The sequence below is a fragment of the Microcaecilia unicolor genome, chromosome 2 (assembly GCF_901765095.1).
Source record: "Microcaecilia unicolor chromosome 2, aMicUni1.1, whole genome shotgun sequence".
Taxonomy (NCBI): Eukaryota; Metazoa; Chordata; class Amphibia; order Gymnophiona; family Siphonopidae; genus Microcaecilia; species Microcaecilia unicolor.
The window spans coordinates 575,564,063-575,580,916 of NC_044032.1; positions in this window are offsets into that span (position 1 = coordinate 575,564,063).

Consider the following 16,854-nt stretch of genomic DNA (forward strand, 5'->3'; position numbering starts at 1 on the left):
GATATATGAGTCTGTCTTGTCTGATTTTTCCAATGGGATGCACATTGCTGTTGTGTATATTCACTGCTGTCTTTTTAAAGGTACTGTTATTGGTATTTGTGTTCAGAATTGGTGTTATGGTTTGTGATAAAGCTCTAAGAAGCTTCTTTGCAGGATTTAGTGTTACTTCACAAAGTACCTGGCAGTGAAGGGATTTTGTGTTGCTATTATTGAGGTGCTACCAGAATTTGAATACTTTTTTCCAATGGAAAGCTGTAAGAGGAAACATTCTAGCTATGTTCTGTATGCTACAGATTCCACAGTAGGTGGATAAAAATCTTGATATTGACAGTAGAATTTTTCTTATTTCATCAGTGAGAAATCAGGGGCTTTGCTTCATGCAGTCCTTGATCTGATGAAGAACAGACAAAGATTAACACTTTTGAAAAATGAAAGGTATTTACCTGTCTTGCTTAATCAGGCATTTACATTTGTTATAAAGCAAAGTTTGAAGGCTATATGCCATTGCTGTAATTATATTGTACGATCATGTCACATGCATTGAGATGTTTGCCATTATAGCAGACTTATGTCTGGTCAAGTTTAAAATATGGGATAATGTAACTATATTAATTGTTTTTTCCTTTAAGAATATATGTGGTTTATGTTGATGCAGAGCAGCTGTTGGGCAGAGAAATCCATCATCAAGTGCTTTTTAATGCATTATTTAGTAGTATCCCAAGAAACATTACTCATACCTATATACATAGTGCCCACCCATATTAGTTCTGGGACCACCCAAAAAGTCAGGTCTGCCTACACCATTGCTTGGACCCAAGGGCCACTTAGGTGCTCTCATACCTCTAACCAAATGAGTCCAGAGTAATTACTATCTGAATGATTATCTGTCATACTAGCAGTGCCTACACTCCACCTTAACTATCAATCATAAACTAAAACCATTTCTCTCTGTAACTTATTGCATAAACATACCTCTTGGGCTGGGCTTTCCTCCCACCCAGGGACATCCCACATGCTCCCCCAGTGACTCCAGGGAAAACCTACAACACTACTACTACTACTTATCATTTCTATAGCGCTACTAGACGTACGCAGCGGGGATTACACTTTCCCCCCAGTAAAGAAAAGATGACTTTCCTGGTTCCATCACAGGAAATCATCTTGTCCTCAAGGGCCAAACGTTTACTTCCCCCTTTATCTCCTAAGAGTCACCAACACATTTAATAACACCAAATATGTTGTGAAACATAATTGCCATTATGCACCAATACCTTCTCATGCAAATTTTAAACACTTATTCAATTGTTCTTTACCATAACATCATGTTCCTACAGTATACACTCTCATCTTCCAATTTATATGTGTTTCCTTTTCTTTTTTTTTTTCCTGTTCCCACCCCACACGTTTACCAACGTTCAGTTAAGTCAAGACAAGACACCCAGCTGCTACAAGGGTGGCAACCTGCTTAAGTCTTTATTCATTACCTTACCCAATGTTTAAATTAGGACACCCAGATCTGGAAGGGTGGCAACCTGTTTTAAACTTACACATTACTGCATACCTTTCATTTAGTTTACTTTATTCTCTTTTTTTTTTAGCATGAGTCAGGATACCTGGGATGACTCAAATGTCAGCCTTGGTCTTCCTCATGTCTCTTATTCTGGAAGAGTCCCGGTGTAAACCACACTTTATTACTCATTGTGATGTTTCCCTTTCCACCCCATAATAGCCAAAGTGCAAACATTGTTAACACAAACCAAACCTTCTATTCAACAAAATTATCTTTCACTTCATACTTACGATTTATAACACTATAGCAAGCTTATAACCACACATTATTATTTTTCCTCTTCTTCTGAAAATCACAGTTTCATTTTTCCCAACCACGAACACAAGCTACTGTTTCTTCTTTTGTTCTAGCAATATAACTTTCAGTAAATTCAAATCAATTCAAATCAGTTCTTATATACCGCTAATATCCCCTTTCCAGGGTTCAGTGCAGTTTACATTCTAGGTGAGACAAAAGCAAATAGTGTTATTGTGAGGTATGAGAAACATTAGAGACCATTGGATAAATATATGAGACGAAACACATGAAGGAAAGGATAATGGATGATACTAGGAGGTAGAAGTCATGATGGATTGTTATGACATAGTCTTTGGGAAGAGCAAGGTTTATAGTGGAGGAGTGGCCTAGTGGATAGGGTGGTGGACTTTGGTCCTGGGAAACTAAGGAACTGAGTTCAATTCCCACTTCAGGCAGCGCCTTGTGACTCTGGGCAAGTCACTTAACCCTCCATTGCCCCATGTAAGCTGCATTGAGCCTGCCATGAGTGGGAAAGCGCGAGGTACAGTACAAATGTAACAAAAAATAAAAAAAATTCCTGAAGCTGAGGTAGCTGTTTTCTGTTCTGATGGGAATAGGTAGAGTTCTGTATTTTGACTCCAAGAATGGGGAATAGAGAACTGAAAATCTTCTGATTTCTAAATTGTCTTTTGAAATGGTGATGCTAGCATCAGTTGTTGTTTCAGTCTGTTAGACTGAAACAAACATAGCGAAGGGGTCTTAGCAGTTTTGAGGTGAAGTCCTGTAGGATTTGAAAAACTAAACAGATTTGAACCTGAGTCATTCTGGTATGGGAAGCCAGTGTAGTTGGTTTAGATGAGTTGAAACACTAGTATATCTATTCAATCTGTATATTAGTCTAGCAGCAGTGTTCTTTCTGTATGATTTGCAGTTTTTTCTGATATTGACATTTAATACCAAGAAATAGAATGTTACAGTAATCCAAGTAAGGTAGGACTAACATTTGGACTATTAGTGCAAAGGCTTAATGGGAAGCAAAGGTGAGTGAAAAATCAAGCAAGACCCCTAGTACTCTGGTTTCTGATTTGACTGTAAAGATTTGACCATTGGTCAAAGATATTGATGATGAGACCTCAACTCCTTGATTTCGGAACCACAGGGCCTTGGTTTTTTGTGCATTCAATTTCAGGTTTGTTGGTCAAGGCCCAGGTGCTGACAGCAGTCATACCATTCATACCAGTCATTCAAACATTATCAGTGTCAACAGTTCAAGGCAAAATGCACTTTTCACCAATCTTCAGGTACTATGGACAATTTTAACACAGGTTACAGATCACTAACAGCAGATCAGCAATTTCATGTTTGAGTTCTTTCAGTACCCTGGGGTGTATACCATCCTGTCTATGTGATTTATCACTCTTTAACTTGTCGATTTGATGGAGTACATCTTCCAAGTTCACAGAGATTTCTTTCAGTTCCTCTGCATTGTCACCCTTGAAAACCATTTCTGGTACAAGCAGATCTCTTACAACTTCTTCCTTAAAGACTGAATCAAAGAATTCATTTAGTCTTTCCACTATGGCATTGTCTTCCCTGAGTGCCTCTTTTGCTTCTTCATGATCTAACAGTCCCACGGATTCTCTCACAGTCTTTCTGCTTCTGGTGTACATGAAAAAGGTGTTACTATGAGTTTTGTCTCTGCGGCAGGTTTTTCTTCACATTCTCTATTAGTCTTTATTATCAATGCTTTGCATCTAGCTTGATAGTGCTTATGTTGCTTCTTATTTTCTTCATTCGAATCCTTTTTCCATTCTTTGTTCTTTTGGCTCTAATAGCCTCTTTTACCTCACCTTTTAACCACACAGGCTGTCATTTGCTCTTTTTTCCACCTTTGTTAATACTGGAATACATCTAGTCTGGGCTTCCATAATGGAATTTTAAACAATGTCCACTCCTGATTTAAAGCCCTAGCCTTTGCAGCCGACCCTTTCATCTTCTTTTTAACCATTTTCCTGTTGTAGTTACCCCTTTCGAAAATGAAATGCTGCTACAGTAGATTTCCTTAGTGACTTCACTCCAGATAGTAGCTCAAATTCGAACATGGTATGATCACTGTTTCCCAGTGGATCCAACACTCAAGAAAAATGTCAGGAAGTATTTTTTCACAGAGAGAGTAGTGGATGCTTGGAATGCCCTCCCGCGGGAGGTAGTGGAAGTGAAAATGGTAACGGAATTCAAACATGCTTGGGATAAACATAAAGGAATCCTGTTCAGAAGTAATGGATCCTAAGGAGCTTAGCCGAGATTGGGTGGCAGAGCCGGTGGTGGGAGGCGGGGATGGTGCTGGGCAGACTTATACGGTCTGTGCCAGAGCCGGTGGTGGGAGGCGGGACTGGTGGTTGGGAGGTGGGGATGGTGCTGGGCAGAATTATACGGTCTGTGCCAGAGCCGGTGGTGGGAGGCGGGACTGGTGGTTGGGAGGCGGGGATAGTGCTGGGCAGACTTATATGGTCTGTGCCAGAACTGGTGGTGGGAGGCGGGGCTGGTGGTTGGGAGGCGGGGATAGTTCTGGACAGACTTATACGGTCTGTGCCCTGAAAAGGACAGGTACAAATCAAGGTAAGGTATACACAAAAAGTAGCACATATGAGTTTATCTTGTTGGGCAGACTGGATGGACCGTGCAGGTCTTTTTCTGCCGTCATCTACTATGTTACTATCCTGCTTATAATCGAACGAGAAAAACGCCCAAGTTCCGACCTAAATCGGGAGATGGACGTTTATCTCACAAAAACGAATAAAGCGGTATAATCGAAAGCCGATTTTGGACGTTTTCAACTGCACTCCGTCGCGGATGCGGACAAAGTTGATGGGGGCGTGTCAGAGGTGTGGCGAAGGCGGAACTGGGGCGTGGTTATCTGCCGAACAAAGATGGGCGCATTTCACTGATAATGGGAAAAAAGTATGCGTTTTTAGCTAGAATTTAGGACACTTTTCCTGGACCCTGTTTTTTCACGAATAAGGCCCCAAAAAGTGCCCTAAATGACCAGATGACCACTGGAGGGAATCGGGGATGACCTCCCCTGACTCCCCCAGTGGTCACTAACCCCCTCCCACCACAAAAAAATGATGTTTCACAAATTTTTATTTTCACCCTCAAATGTCATACCCAGCTCCCTGGCAGCAGTATGCAGGTCACTGGAGGAGTTGTTAGGGGGTGCAGTGGACTTCAGGCAGGTGGACCCAGGCCCATCCCCCCTACCTGTTACAATTGTGCTGCTTAATGCTTATTAGTCGTCCAACCCCCCCAAACCCACTGTACCCACATGTAGGTGCCCCCCTTCACCCCTTAGGGCTATAGTAATGGTGTAGACTTGTGGGCAGTGGGTTTTGAGGGGGATTTGGGGGGCTCAACACACAAGGGAAGGGTGCTATGCACCTGGGAGCTCTTTTACCTGTTTTTTTGGTTTTGTAAAAGTGCCCCCTAGGGTGCCCGGTTGATGTCCTGGCATGTGAGGGGGACCAGTGCACTACGAATCCTGGCCCCTCCCACGAATAAATGTCTTGGATTTATTCGTTTTTGAGCTGGGCGCTTTCATTTTCCATTATCGCTGAAAAACAAAAACGCCCAGCTCACACATTGTTGAATAAAACATGGGCGTCTATTTTTTCCCAAAATACGGTTCGGTCCGCCCCTTCACGGACCCGTTCTCGGAGATAAACGCCCATGGAGATAGACGTTTTCGTTCAATTATGCCCCTCTATGTATCGACTATCTCTCATACCAAGCCCTGCATTCACTAAGGACTAGATCTAAAATAGCTCCCCTCTTGTTGGTTCTTGGGCTAGTTGCTGCAAGAAGCATTCATTTATTACATCTAGAAAATTTACCTCCCTAGTGGTCCTTGATGTAACATTTATCCAGTCAATACTGGTGTAATTGAAATCACTATATAATATCGGAATAAGTAGAATCCAAAATCCACAATAATCCAAAAACAATTCTACAACAATCAACTTTGAGTATTCAAGAGTAGATGGAAATCGAATGAAAAAATAGTGGAGATAAAAAAGGACCTCAGTAAATACCGGATACACCTCTTTGTAAAGGACACACCTTTTAAATAGAGAGGGAACCTCTTAATCATTAGTCTTTTAAAAAAAACTCCACTTCATTTACTTTCATATTCATAATACCATCTCACCCTTGTAAACACTCATTAAGGGCAGACACACTGCTTCATATCAAAAAGCCACAAATTTATTTACTACTTATCTTGGACGGTGACTACTTCCATCGTTAAGATAAGTCACCATCCTGCAGGGCAGGTTGAGGAGCCTGCATCAATACAGGAAACCAGTGGACCTGGAGGTCACATGTGGAGGAAACACAGGGTGCAGCAGGAGAGGACCTCCCTCCACCACCACCCCCCCCCCTCCTTTGCTCATATTGACACTGAGGATGAAGAGGCAGAAGGGGAGGCACATCATCAACACAGGCCATCCAGCCAGAGGAGGCAGATGCTGTACCTTGCTAAACAACTGCTTTGCCACAATGTGCAGCTAGAAGAATATCAGCAGCAGAAATTGGAGCTGCTATGGGAAGGGGTACAGGCCCAGAGAAGTTGTCCAGCAGTATCGAGGAACTACATGAAGACATTCAAGCTCACACTAGAACCCTAACGCACCAAGAGGTGCACAGCAGCCTCCAGCAGCCACAGCTACTACTACTATGACCACCAGGCATCCTTCTCCTTCCACCAGTGGTGGTAGTGCACAGCAACCAGCTGCAAAGCACAGGAAGATGGTATCTTCAGTCTCCCCCCCCCCCCCCCAGCCACTATTCCACCAGCTCACAGGCCTCCATCAGCCTCCACACCAGCTCCCATTCTGAGTCTTGTGCCCAGGTTGCAGGGCAACACCAAGCCAACAAGGTGGCCAGACTTCCAGGGGGCAGCCAAGGCAGCAGGCTGCCTTGTCAAGACTAAGTAGAGTGGGATCTCATCAGGGGAGGACTCTGAACAAAGTTCGCCAACAGCAGCATCAACTGGACTGCCACTGGCTGCTCAGGAACAGGGTGGGAGGAGTAGCACCCAATGGGGCCAGAGGAGAGGGAGTGAAAGGGATAGTTTCTCTGATGGGACATGCTGGGGGGTGGGGGAGTGTTGGTATGGTAGGAGTGGAGGTGTGCTGGGAGGTGGGAGGAAGGGTTGGAGGGAGGGGAATATGCATAGAGCGGGTGATGGTGGTGGGTGGGTGTTCATCATTTACTGTCACTAAAAATTTGTCTCACTGAGTCTTTGCCTGGTTTGGACCTCCAGCTGGTAGGCACTCTGCTCTGCTCTGTGGCTGGGTGGTGGAGGGGGTTCCTCATCATCTTGGTCTGGGGCCTGCTGCTCTGGTTGCTGTGGATCTTCTGGGAGATCCTGTCTTCTGCGCAGGGCCAGATTATGTAGCATGCAGCAAACCATAAAGATTTTGGCAACCTTTTGAGGGTTGTACAGGAGCTCCCCTCCAGAATGATCTGGACATCAGAACCTGTTTTTGAGTTGTCCAAAGGTGCATTCTATGATGTCAAGTGTGGTCTGATGTCTGCTGTTGTAGTTCTCCTCTGCCCCTGTTTGTGGTGCACTATAGGGATCATGAGCCAGGTCCACTGTAGGTAGCCTCTGTCACCTTTGGGAAGAAGCAGAATGAGAAACATGAGTGTGTATTGTCTGCAGTGGGTACCTTGTGGAGGTGGGGGGGGGGGGGGGGGGGGGAATTGTGGGTTGTGGGGTGACCTGGAGGAAGACACTACTGACATAACCTAAAAGCCTGAACCCTGCTACACAACTATATAAAGAAACTAATGGACCTAACGCAATCTCCTCTCTACGATTCCCAAATGTGTCTGTAACACATGTATCTTATTCTACCATTATACCACTTTGTATTTGTTCTTTACCGGCTTGGCATACACCTACGGTATTGTGTAAGCCACATTGAGCCTGCAAATAGGTGGGGAAATGTGGGATACAAATGTAACAAATAAATAAATAAATAAACTATTCCTCCACTCTCCTAATCCACAAAATCGCTATTGGGTCTGAAGACAACTTTGCTCTTACCCCAGACACTTTTATATCAGGTCTAAGAATGTACATTTGAATTCCCGCCAATGTGAAATCATTTTTCTATCCGTTATTTGCTGGAGATGTTCATTCCCTAAGACTGCCCAAGATACACCTTCAACACGCCTCCTCTAGAGACATTTTAAACTGGATGCACTAGCGATTTAGACTGGGTTTTTTTTGTTTGTTTGATTATACCATTTGGACTTTTCCCACTAAGAAAAATGTCTATCTCGCTTCTAGACCACTTTTTAGACGTTTTTCTCTTTTGAAAATGAGCCCAATAGCCAGTGGCCGGGCTAGCCACTAAGCAGTAACGTTCAGCCGAGATAGCTAGCTATCTCATGCTGAATATTAGCGCTTAGCCGGCTTAAGGCTATCTATTCCTGACCAGTTAAATAGTTTTAAATATCAGCCGGAATAAAAATGCTAAGACAAAAAAAAAAAAAAAGAAAATTTTTTTTTGTAAAATTGTACAACCATACATACATGTAAAAAATAGATGCATAGAAAGAGTGTACTTATTTTTCATTACTGATACACAGACATTCCTGGATACATAATTTGAGTTCACTGGAGCTGAATTAGCAATATGTGTATATTTCATAAAATACACAGGTTCACACATGAACCACATACATCTTTTTTTTTTTTGAGCAGCTGTAAATTTGTGTTTTTATTATAATCCACTTAGATTTTGGACTATAAATACTTTAAATACATAAATAACTTTGGGGACAGCTGGTTAGCATGGTTTAAGCAGGGTGAAGCCTTTCCTGCCCACTTAAACCACTCTGGATAGGGACCTATTTAAATTATAAGACCTTCAGGGATAGGAAAATGTCTACTGTACCTGAATGTAATTCACTTTGAAATACAGAGATAGGCATGAGCCAAATCCAAGTCCCCTTTAAACTGACTACAGTCATTCAAACTGGAGAAGAAATACATGAGAGTGGATATAATAGCAATTTATAACATTATGAATGGTATGGAGTAAATTAATGAGGAATGGTTGTTTTGCTTTTGAAATAGTGTTAAGATCGGGGGGAACATGAAATTAAAAATAAATTCAAGAAAGTATTTTTTCCAGTCAATGCATACTTAAGCTTGGAATTTGTTTCTGGAGGTTATAGTCAAGGCCAGTTGCATAGGTGGCTTACAAAAGGCAAACTTGAGGACTGTCAGGGATCAATCTTATTAGGATCTGCTGTGCACTTACAAGTGATCTGGCTTAGCTACTGTCAGAGAAAGGATGCTAGTCTCACTGAATCACTGAGGTGACTCAACCTGGCACATTTTAGGTTACAAAAAAACACACAGCAAGGTGGAAGGGGGACTGTACCTTAGGCATAGCACTAATCTAACGAGAACAATTCACCACCAAAACCATTGCCGACTCCATAACACTCCAACTAGAAATTGCTTCATTTAGAATACATAACAATGCCCTGGTTGATCACCTGAATTGTGTTCTGTTCTACAGACCACCCAGCAATTGGAACGAAAGCCAGCCCATCTTCACGGACTTCATATCAAACAATTGTGTAAACAACTCCAACACACTAATACTAGGTGACATTAACCTTCACCTAGAAGACCCCAATTCCACTAACTTACGTGAATGTAAATACTTCCTACAGTCCTGGGATCTCAAATGGCCTCACATGCAAGCCACCCATATCAAGGGACACAATTGGCCACAGATCATAACCTATTAATAACAGACATTAAATGGACAGCAACACCTTGGACCGACCATTACAAATTGAACCTAACTTTAAACTGGCAGAAGAAGGGTATAAACCGTACACCAGAACACACAACTTACACTACAAGAGGGCAAATAGACCCACAAATATTCTGGCAACAGATATACGCCAACGAATGGTCAACACCAACTGATTCCGTACTTTATCTCAACTGCTGGGATGACAGATGTGGCAGCGTACTAAACGATATAGCAACCTTCAAAACAAGAATATCTAAAAGACAGAATGCTATACCATGGTTTAATGATGAACTAAAAAAACTCAAAACTCAATCCATGAAACTTGAACGAACATGGAGAAAAATAAAAGATGAACATACACTCAACGCATGGAAACAAATACATAGAAAATACAAATATGCAATAAAACAAACCAAAACGTCATACTACAAAACCAAATTAGGACCGGATTACAAAGATATGAAGAAACTATTCCAATTCGTAAATAAGCTACTAGACACCTACCCTATCACCACAACCAACACAGACATCCCACCTGCAGACAAACTTGCTAACTACTTTAATGAAAAAATAATAAAATTACGCAGCACACTTCCTCATCACAACACGGACATCAAAAACTTCTTCAACAATCTGGACCAAACCTTCGATGGATACCCAGCTGACCGTATTTGGACAACATTCAATCTCCTCAACACCGAATCAGTTACACAAGCAACTCACAGGTTCGCCAAGACCCACTGCAAACTGAATACATGTCCCAGTCACCTACCAAAATCTGCCCCTGACCACTTCAAAGCAGACCTCACATCCCACTTAAACTTCATGCTACAACAATGTCTCTTCCCTGAGGAATATGGCAACATCCTACTCACCCCAATACCAAAAGACGCCAAGAAAAGCACAAACGATCTCACCAACTACCACCCAGTTGTGTCTATCCCATTAGTAGTAAAAATGATGGAGAGTTTGGTGACCAAACAACTTACGGAATATCTGGACAAGTTCTCAATATTACATAATTCACAATCAGGATTCCGCCCCCACCACAGTACTGAAACAGTCCTAGTCACCCTCCTGGCCAAATTCAAGCAGGAGATAGCCATAGGTAAAAGTATACTCCTCCTCCAGTTTGACATGTCGAGCGCATTTGACATGGTGAACCACAACATACTACTAAGACTACTTCACCACTTCGGGATTGAAGGAAATGTACTTAATTGGATCAAAGATTTTCTAACCACCAGAACCTATCAAGTAAAATCAAACTCTAACATATCACCACTGTGGAAAGCAGTCTGCAGAGTACCTCAAGGATCACCATTATCACCAATACTCTTCAACATGATGATGATCCCACTGGCACAGTCCTTATCTAATTTAGGCCTCAACCCATTCATTTACACAGATGATGTCACAATCTACATCCCCTTCAGACACAATCTGACAGAAACAACCAATAAAATCAACGATGGGTTGAACATCATAGACTCTTGGGCAAACTCATTCCAACTGAAACTGAACACTGAAAAAACACACTGCCTCATCCTCTCCTCTCAACACAGCAAGTACAAACCCACAACCATAAACACCCCAAGACACACCCACCCTATCTCAGACAGCTTGAAATACTCGGAGTCACACTCGACCACAATCTTACTCTCGAGAGCCAAGTAAACTCTGTAATAAAGAAAATGTTCAATTCAATGTGTAGGATCAAATGATTAAAACCTTTCTTCCCAAGGAAAACCTTTCGAAACCTAATACAATCAATGGTCCTAAGTCATGCAGATTACTGCAACGGAATCTATGTGGGATGCAAAGAACAACTCACAAAAAAACTCCAGACCGCCCAAAATACAGCAGCCAGGTTGATATTCAGCAAAACACGCTTCGAAAGTGCCAAACCCCTTCGAGAAAAGCTGCATTGGCTACCAATAAAAGAACAGATCATCTCCAAAATCTGCACTTTAGTCCACAAATTTATATATAGCGTAGTCCCAGGATACACGATAGACCTTATAGATCTACCAACAAGAAACAGAGTCGGATCATCAAGATCATACCTAAACCTGCACTACCCAAATTGCAAAGGATTGAAATACAAAACAACTTACGCATCCGGCTTCTCCTACATAAGCGCACAACTATGGAATGGCCTCCCAAAAGCTGTGAAAACAATCCATGACCACCTGAACTTCAGGAAAACACTAAAAACCAACCTCTTCAAAAAGGCCTACCCCAACGACCCTACGTAAACATCTTCAACCAGAAACACAGCATGACTAATGATCGCACTGGACAATACACAATCTTCATCCCTCTGACCCTCCACATTGACCTCATTCGATTACTATACAACCTTGTATTTGTTATCAACCGACTGGGCAAATGCCTCTGACGGTACTATGTAAGCCACATTGAGCCTGCAAATAAGTGGGAAAATGTGGGGTACAAATGCAACAAATAAAATAAATAAATAAATAAAATAACCAAGGCTGACCACGGGTAAAAAGTATCCAAATGTTTATTTGCCAGTAGTAAACCTGCCCCAATAAAAAGGACCCAACATGGGCCGTGTTTCAGCTGGAGAGCCTTCCTCAGGGGTCAAATCCTTCAAATCAATAATTCCACAGAGTTGTATAAACATATAATACAACGTACTCCTGTAGTGATGAAATCACTTTGGAGAAAGCGCTCCTGCTAGCGTGATGAGTCGTGGTCAGCCTTGGTTACTTGGTACAGTCCCCCTTCCACCTTGCTGTGTGTTCTTTTGCCCTTTCCCTGTAGAAGGTGCGTGGACCCCCTTTTTTGGGGGGGGGGGGGTTCTCTTTGACATTTTAGGCTACCACATAACTTTGTAAGTCTATGTGCTTTGAAAATGAGCACTAAATATATATTCTTATGACTCTAGAAGCTGCAAAAATAATATTTGATTATTCAAAACAAAACTTTTAAATACCTTTAGGGTTTCTAAATTAATAGAACATCTGGTCTTCTTCTGATTGAATATGGCACCCAAGAAGTGTCAACTGAGTCAGTTGTTGAAAAAGGTATTTTATAGAGCAAAGAGTGTTTGAAGTGTCTGCTGACAAAAGCCATTGATATTAATGATAATTTTTTTTTTAAGTAAAATAAAAGAAAATTGCAGGAATCCTTCCTGCTAGAAACATCTGGTTCAGCTTACAAGTAGATCAGTCTTACTACGAACCAGGTATGTTGTCTTCTGTTTTCTCCCCTGACTCCAACACATAGTGGTCAGGTCATCTTATTTTAATATATAGTAATGCGTTATTGGGGCAAGTAATACTTAACTACTCAATAAATTCAACATTACAGGCACATACAGAAAGATGTTACTGCAGAAAGTTTTTATTTTTTCCCCCTCAATATAGAATGTTGATACAGCTGTGGGACAGTTTCTCCAAGTGGGTTAGGTTAGGTTTGCACATACCATGACAATAATGAACCTCATTCCTAATCCAGGTTACTTAATGTATGATCTCAATTTCAAATTCACATCTTACATTAGCTGTAGTACTTGCATTGTGCCAAGGGGAGCTTTTATCTGAAGTTCATAAAAAATAATATGCTTATGCAATTTATCAAAGTGTGTATGGAAATTTCTTTTAATTGGACCTGTATCATCCAATACAATAAGAAATATTCATTTGTATTTCTGTCACATTTTTTAAGTCTCTGACAGGGCAAACCTTGCCACTAAGTGGATTAGGTACCTGCCTAAGTTAGCAGTATTTTGGGGTGCCAGCGGCACAGAGGAGAATGGTATCTCATCTCCCCATATTTCCTTCTCCTTGCTGCTGCTCCACCTCTTCCTGGGCCAAAGCTTCCAGTGGATTCAGCACTGGCATTGGACCTTTAAGTACAGGGCCACATATGAGTGCTGCATTCCGCCCCTCTTTAACAGGAAGACTGGTGACCAAGGGGATGGGACACAGCAATGTTTGAGCATGGGCCTGTGCTTAAAAGCCCTGTTCTGGCACTGAATCTACTTAACAGCTTTGGCCTAGGAAAACCCAGCTGCAAACACAAAGGAGTAGCCCTCCTCACATTCCCAAACACGTAAGTCCCCTCATGCAGTGGTGATAAATATGTGCATAAGTCTTATAACAAAAGAACAGAAGAATAGTCTATGAAGGGGAAGGTCAAGTACCCAGCAAGCTGAACTCTGATGTCATCCATCTGCCTGATCCAGTAGATATTACCATGCCCAGACATTACTGTCAAATAAATAGTAATATGAAATAGTGAACTGGTCCTGAGATCCAAAGGAGTGACATAGCCACCCCGTATTAGCGGCTTGGGGAGGCTAAACCTTCACAACTCCAACTTTGATCTCCTCTCTCTTCTGTGACACTGTTGCTGGTCCTGCTGCTTTCCCAGGTTGGTAGCAGCTACAGGAGCAGTAAAAACAAAGTGAAGATGCATGGGACAATTTCCCATGGGGTGCTGCTGCTATCCCTGCTGATCATGCCCCCTCTGATATAAACTTCCTAAGCTGGAGGGGTGAGACTGGCAGAGCTAGCAGTGATGCATGCAGGAAAATGGTCCGAAGTGCCTTCATATTGTTTTTACTGACAATGGACGGGAGAAGAGAGACAGAGAGAGAAGGGGTAATGCTGGATGGGGGAAATAATGACAGAGATGGGTTGATTCTGGATGGCGGCTGGGACAGAGACAGCGAGAGAGATAGGGTGATGCTGGATGAGGTTATGAGAGAGGGACAGAAAGAGATGGGGTGATGCTGGTTGGAGAAGACATAGAAAAAGAGAGATGGGGTGATGCTAGTTAGCAGGGAGAGAGACAGACAGAGAGGAGATATTGCATGAAGGAGGAAGAGAGAGTCTGACAGGAGATGTTGCATGGCGGGGGGTGGGGGGGAGAGACAGAGAGGAGATGCTGCATGGGAGGAGGGGGGAGAGAGAGAGAGACAGAGAATCAGAGAGGAGATTTTGGGGAAAGAAGGAAGAGTTAATAAAAGACTGGATAATATGAGGAAAGGGCATGGAAGGGTGTGGATGAGGGAAAGAGATGGAAAGCACCATTGGTTACCTGTACATTAGGATTTTATTTAAAGTGTTAATCCTGATCCATAGGGTCTATTATGAGAAAAAACTACCCTCTCTTGCATATTTGGTGTTGCCATATGTTCCAGGAAGGGCATTAAGGTTAGAAATGGTGCTACAATTACCTTCCTTCACTAGGGGTCATTGGGTGCCCATAAGGGCAGGGGCATTTTTCTATATGACCCTAACCCTATGGAATGCCCTACTTCCATCTTTGTGAGCCAAAGGGCCCTTGAAATGATTCAAAAGATTATTGAAGGCACATTACTTTACAGTTACATTCGTGGATCTGTCCAGGTGAATTAAGAGAGGTACTATGGCATATGTCACATAACAGCAGTGAACTTCTCTTACCTGCTGATAGGATTCACAGCTTCAGTGATTTGCCATTCATGAGTCACTAGATCTATACATTGTCACAGCTCAGTCCACTGGCAGGTGTGTGCCTACTTGTTGTAGGGACCCACAGGATCTCAGTTTTACTTGAGTTCAGATAAGGTATGTTGCTTTTAGCCCATTCTTGAATTGCTGTTAAACACATCAGTTTACATCAGGAGCCTTGGGATACAGTTGGACTCAACACTTACACTAATCCCCCTAATCCAAGCAGCTTCCGTGAGCTGCTTGTCATCTGGAACAGCTGTCTCTCGCAGTGCATCAAGAAGACAAGTCTTGCCACAATGGTTCAAACCAAAATAACATCATGGCTGGATTACTGTAATGCACTCTACATTGGTGTGACTACAAAGGGCTTCCATCAACGCTAATGTATTCAGAGTACCTCAGTACAACCAATATAAGATTGCAAGTGATGTGATCACATCACATCATTTCTGCAAAATCTCCACTGGCTACCAGTATAATACAGAGCTAAATTTAAAACTCTATCTCAGATCTTCAAGGCCTTTAAGAGAAATGGGTGAGAGTACTTGAACAGAATCTCCCTCTATGCACTTCCAAGGTCACTAATATCCTCTCAAGGAGTATCCCTAACATACTCTCTCCAACAACACTTGCCAATAAGTCTTCTCCGGAGTAGCCCTAACATTCTGAAATGCACTCCCAGAAAGGTTCTGCCTAACACAAGATTATCTGGCTCTTCTCCCAAGCCTTTGATGGAAGAAACAACTAACTAGATAGTGACACACACAAGGACTGTCAGCTGCACTTACTGGAGCAGGACTTGCTTACGACATGCACACTTTTTATAATTCCATATGCAATTTTTTCCTTACGTTATTCTTGCTTATCTACCCATACCCCACCCAGATCTCACTCTACAATGTATTAAGCAGTAAGCCTAGGATTTTTATTGTTCTACCTGTTTTGATGCATTTGGGTCTATGCTTAGCACTTGGTAAAACCCACACTACCTGCATAGCATATTTTAGTAAATATTATGGTGATTAGATGAATTGTCGTTGGCAAGGAGTCTCATTGCTGTTATAGAATGATATTAATTGGTTCTGTTAGTCATAGGAATTCATATAAAAAGGAGCCTGCTTCCACATAATTGCTCCCCTTTACTGTGTAATTTAAAGTATAATGGGTAGTCTTTACAGTTAGTGAATCTCTCGGAGAAGTAAAGGTTGTAAAGTTGGAGATTATTAATAAAGATAGGTTGGATTAGTAATGGTAAATCATATTATCTTTACTTAGAATTGCAGTGTTTTTGAACATTTTATTTCTCAGGAAACTTGGAGATAATTCTGCAGAAAAGGTGTAATTTGTCACAGGTAAGTGTAGTTTCACAAGCTGTGAAATAGTTGCGTAAAAGACAGTTGAATTTTCTCTTTTTACACTATCTCATTCTTCTGCAGGTTTCACAAAACCTTTCAAATGCAATAAATCCAACAGGGATGTCTCAATTTGTTTTAACCAAGTAAGTTTCTAATTAATATAACCACTAATATTTCTAGGAATTAGAATTTTTTTAACTTAACTGAATCCTTTTTTCCTCCTTTTACAAGTTTGCTTTCATAATGTAATTCTGTTTGAGTGTTCCAGCCAAAATACTCAGTGCAGTTACTATTTTAAATAATGTTAAAACCATTTCCCAGCTCTTTTACTTGAGATAAAACTGATAATAGTTTACTCTTTGTCTAGTTGCTCTCAT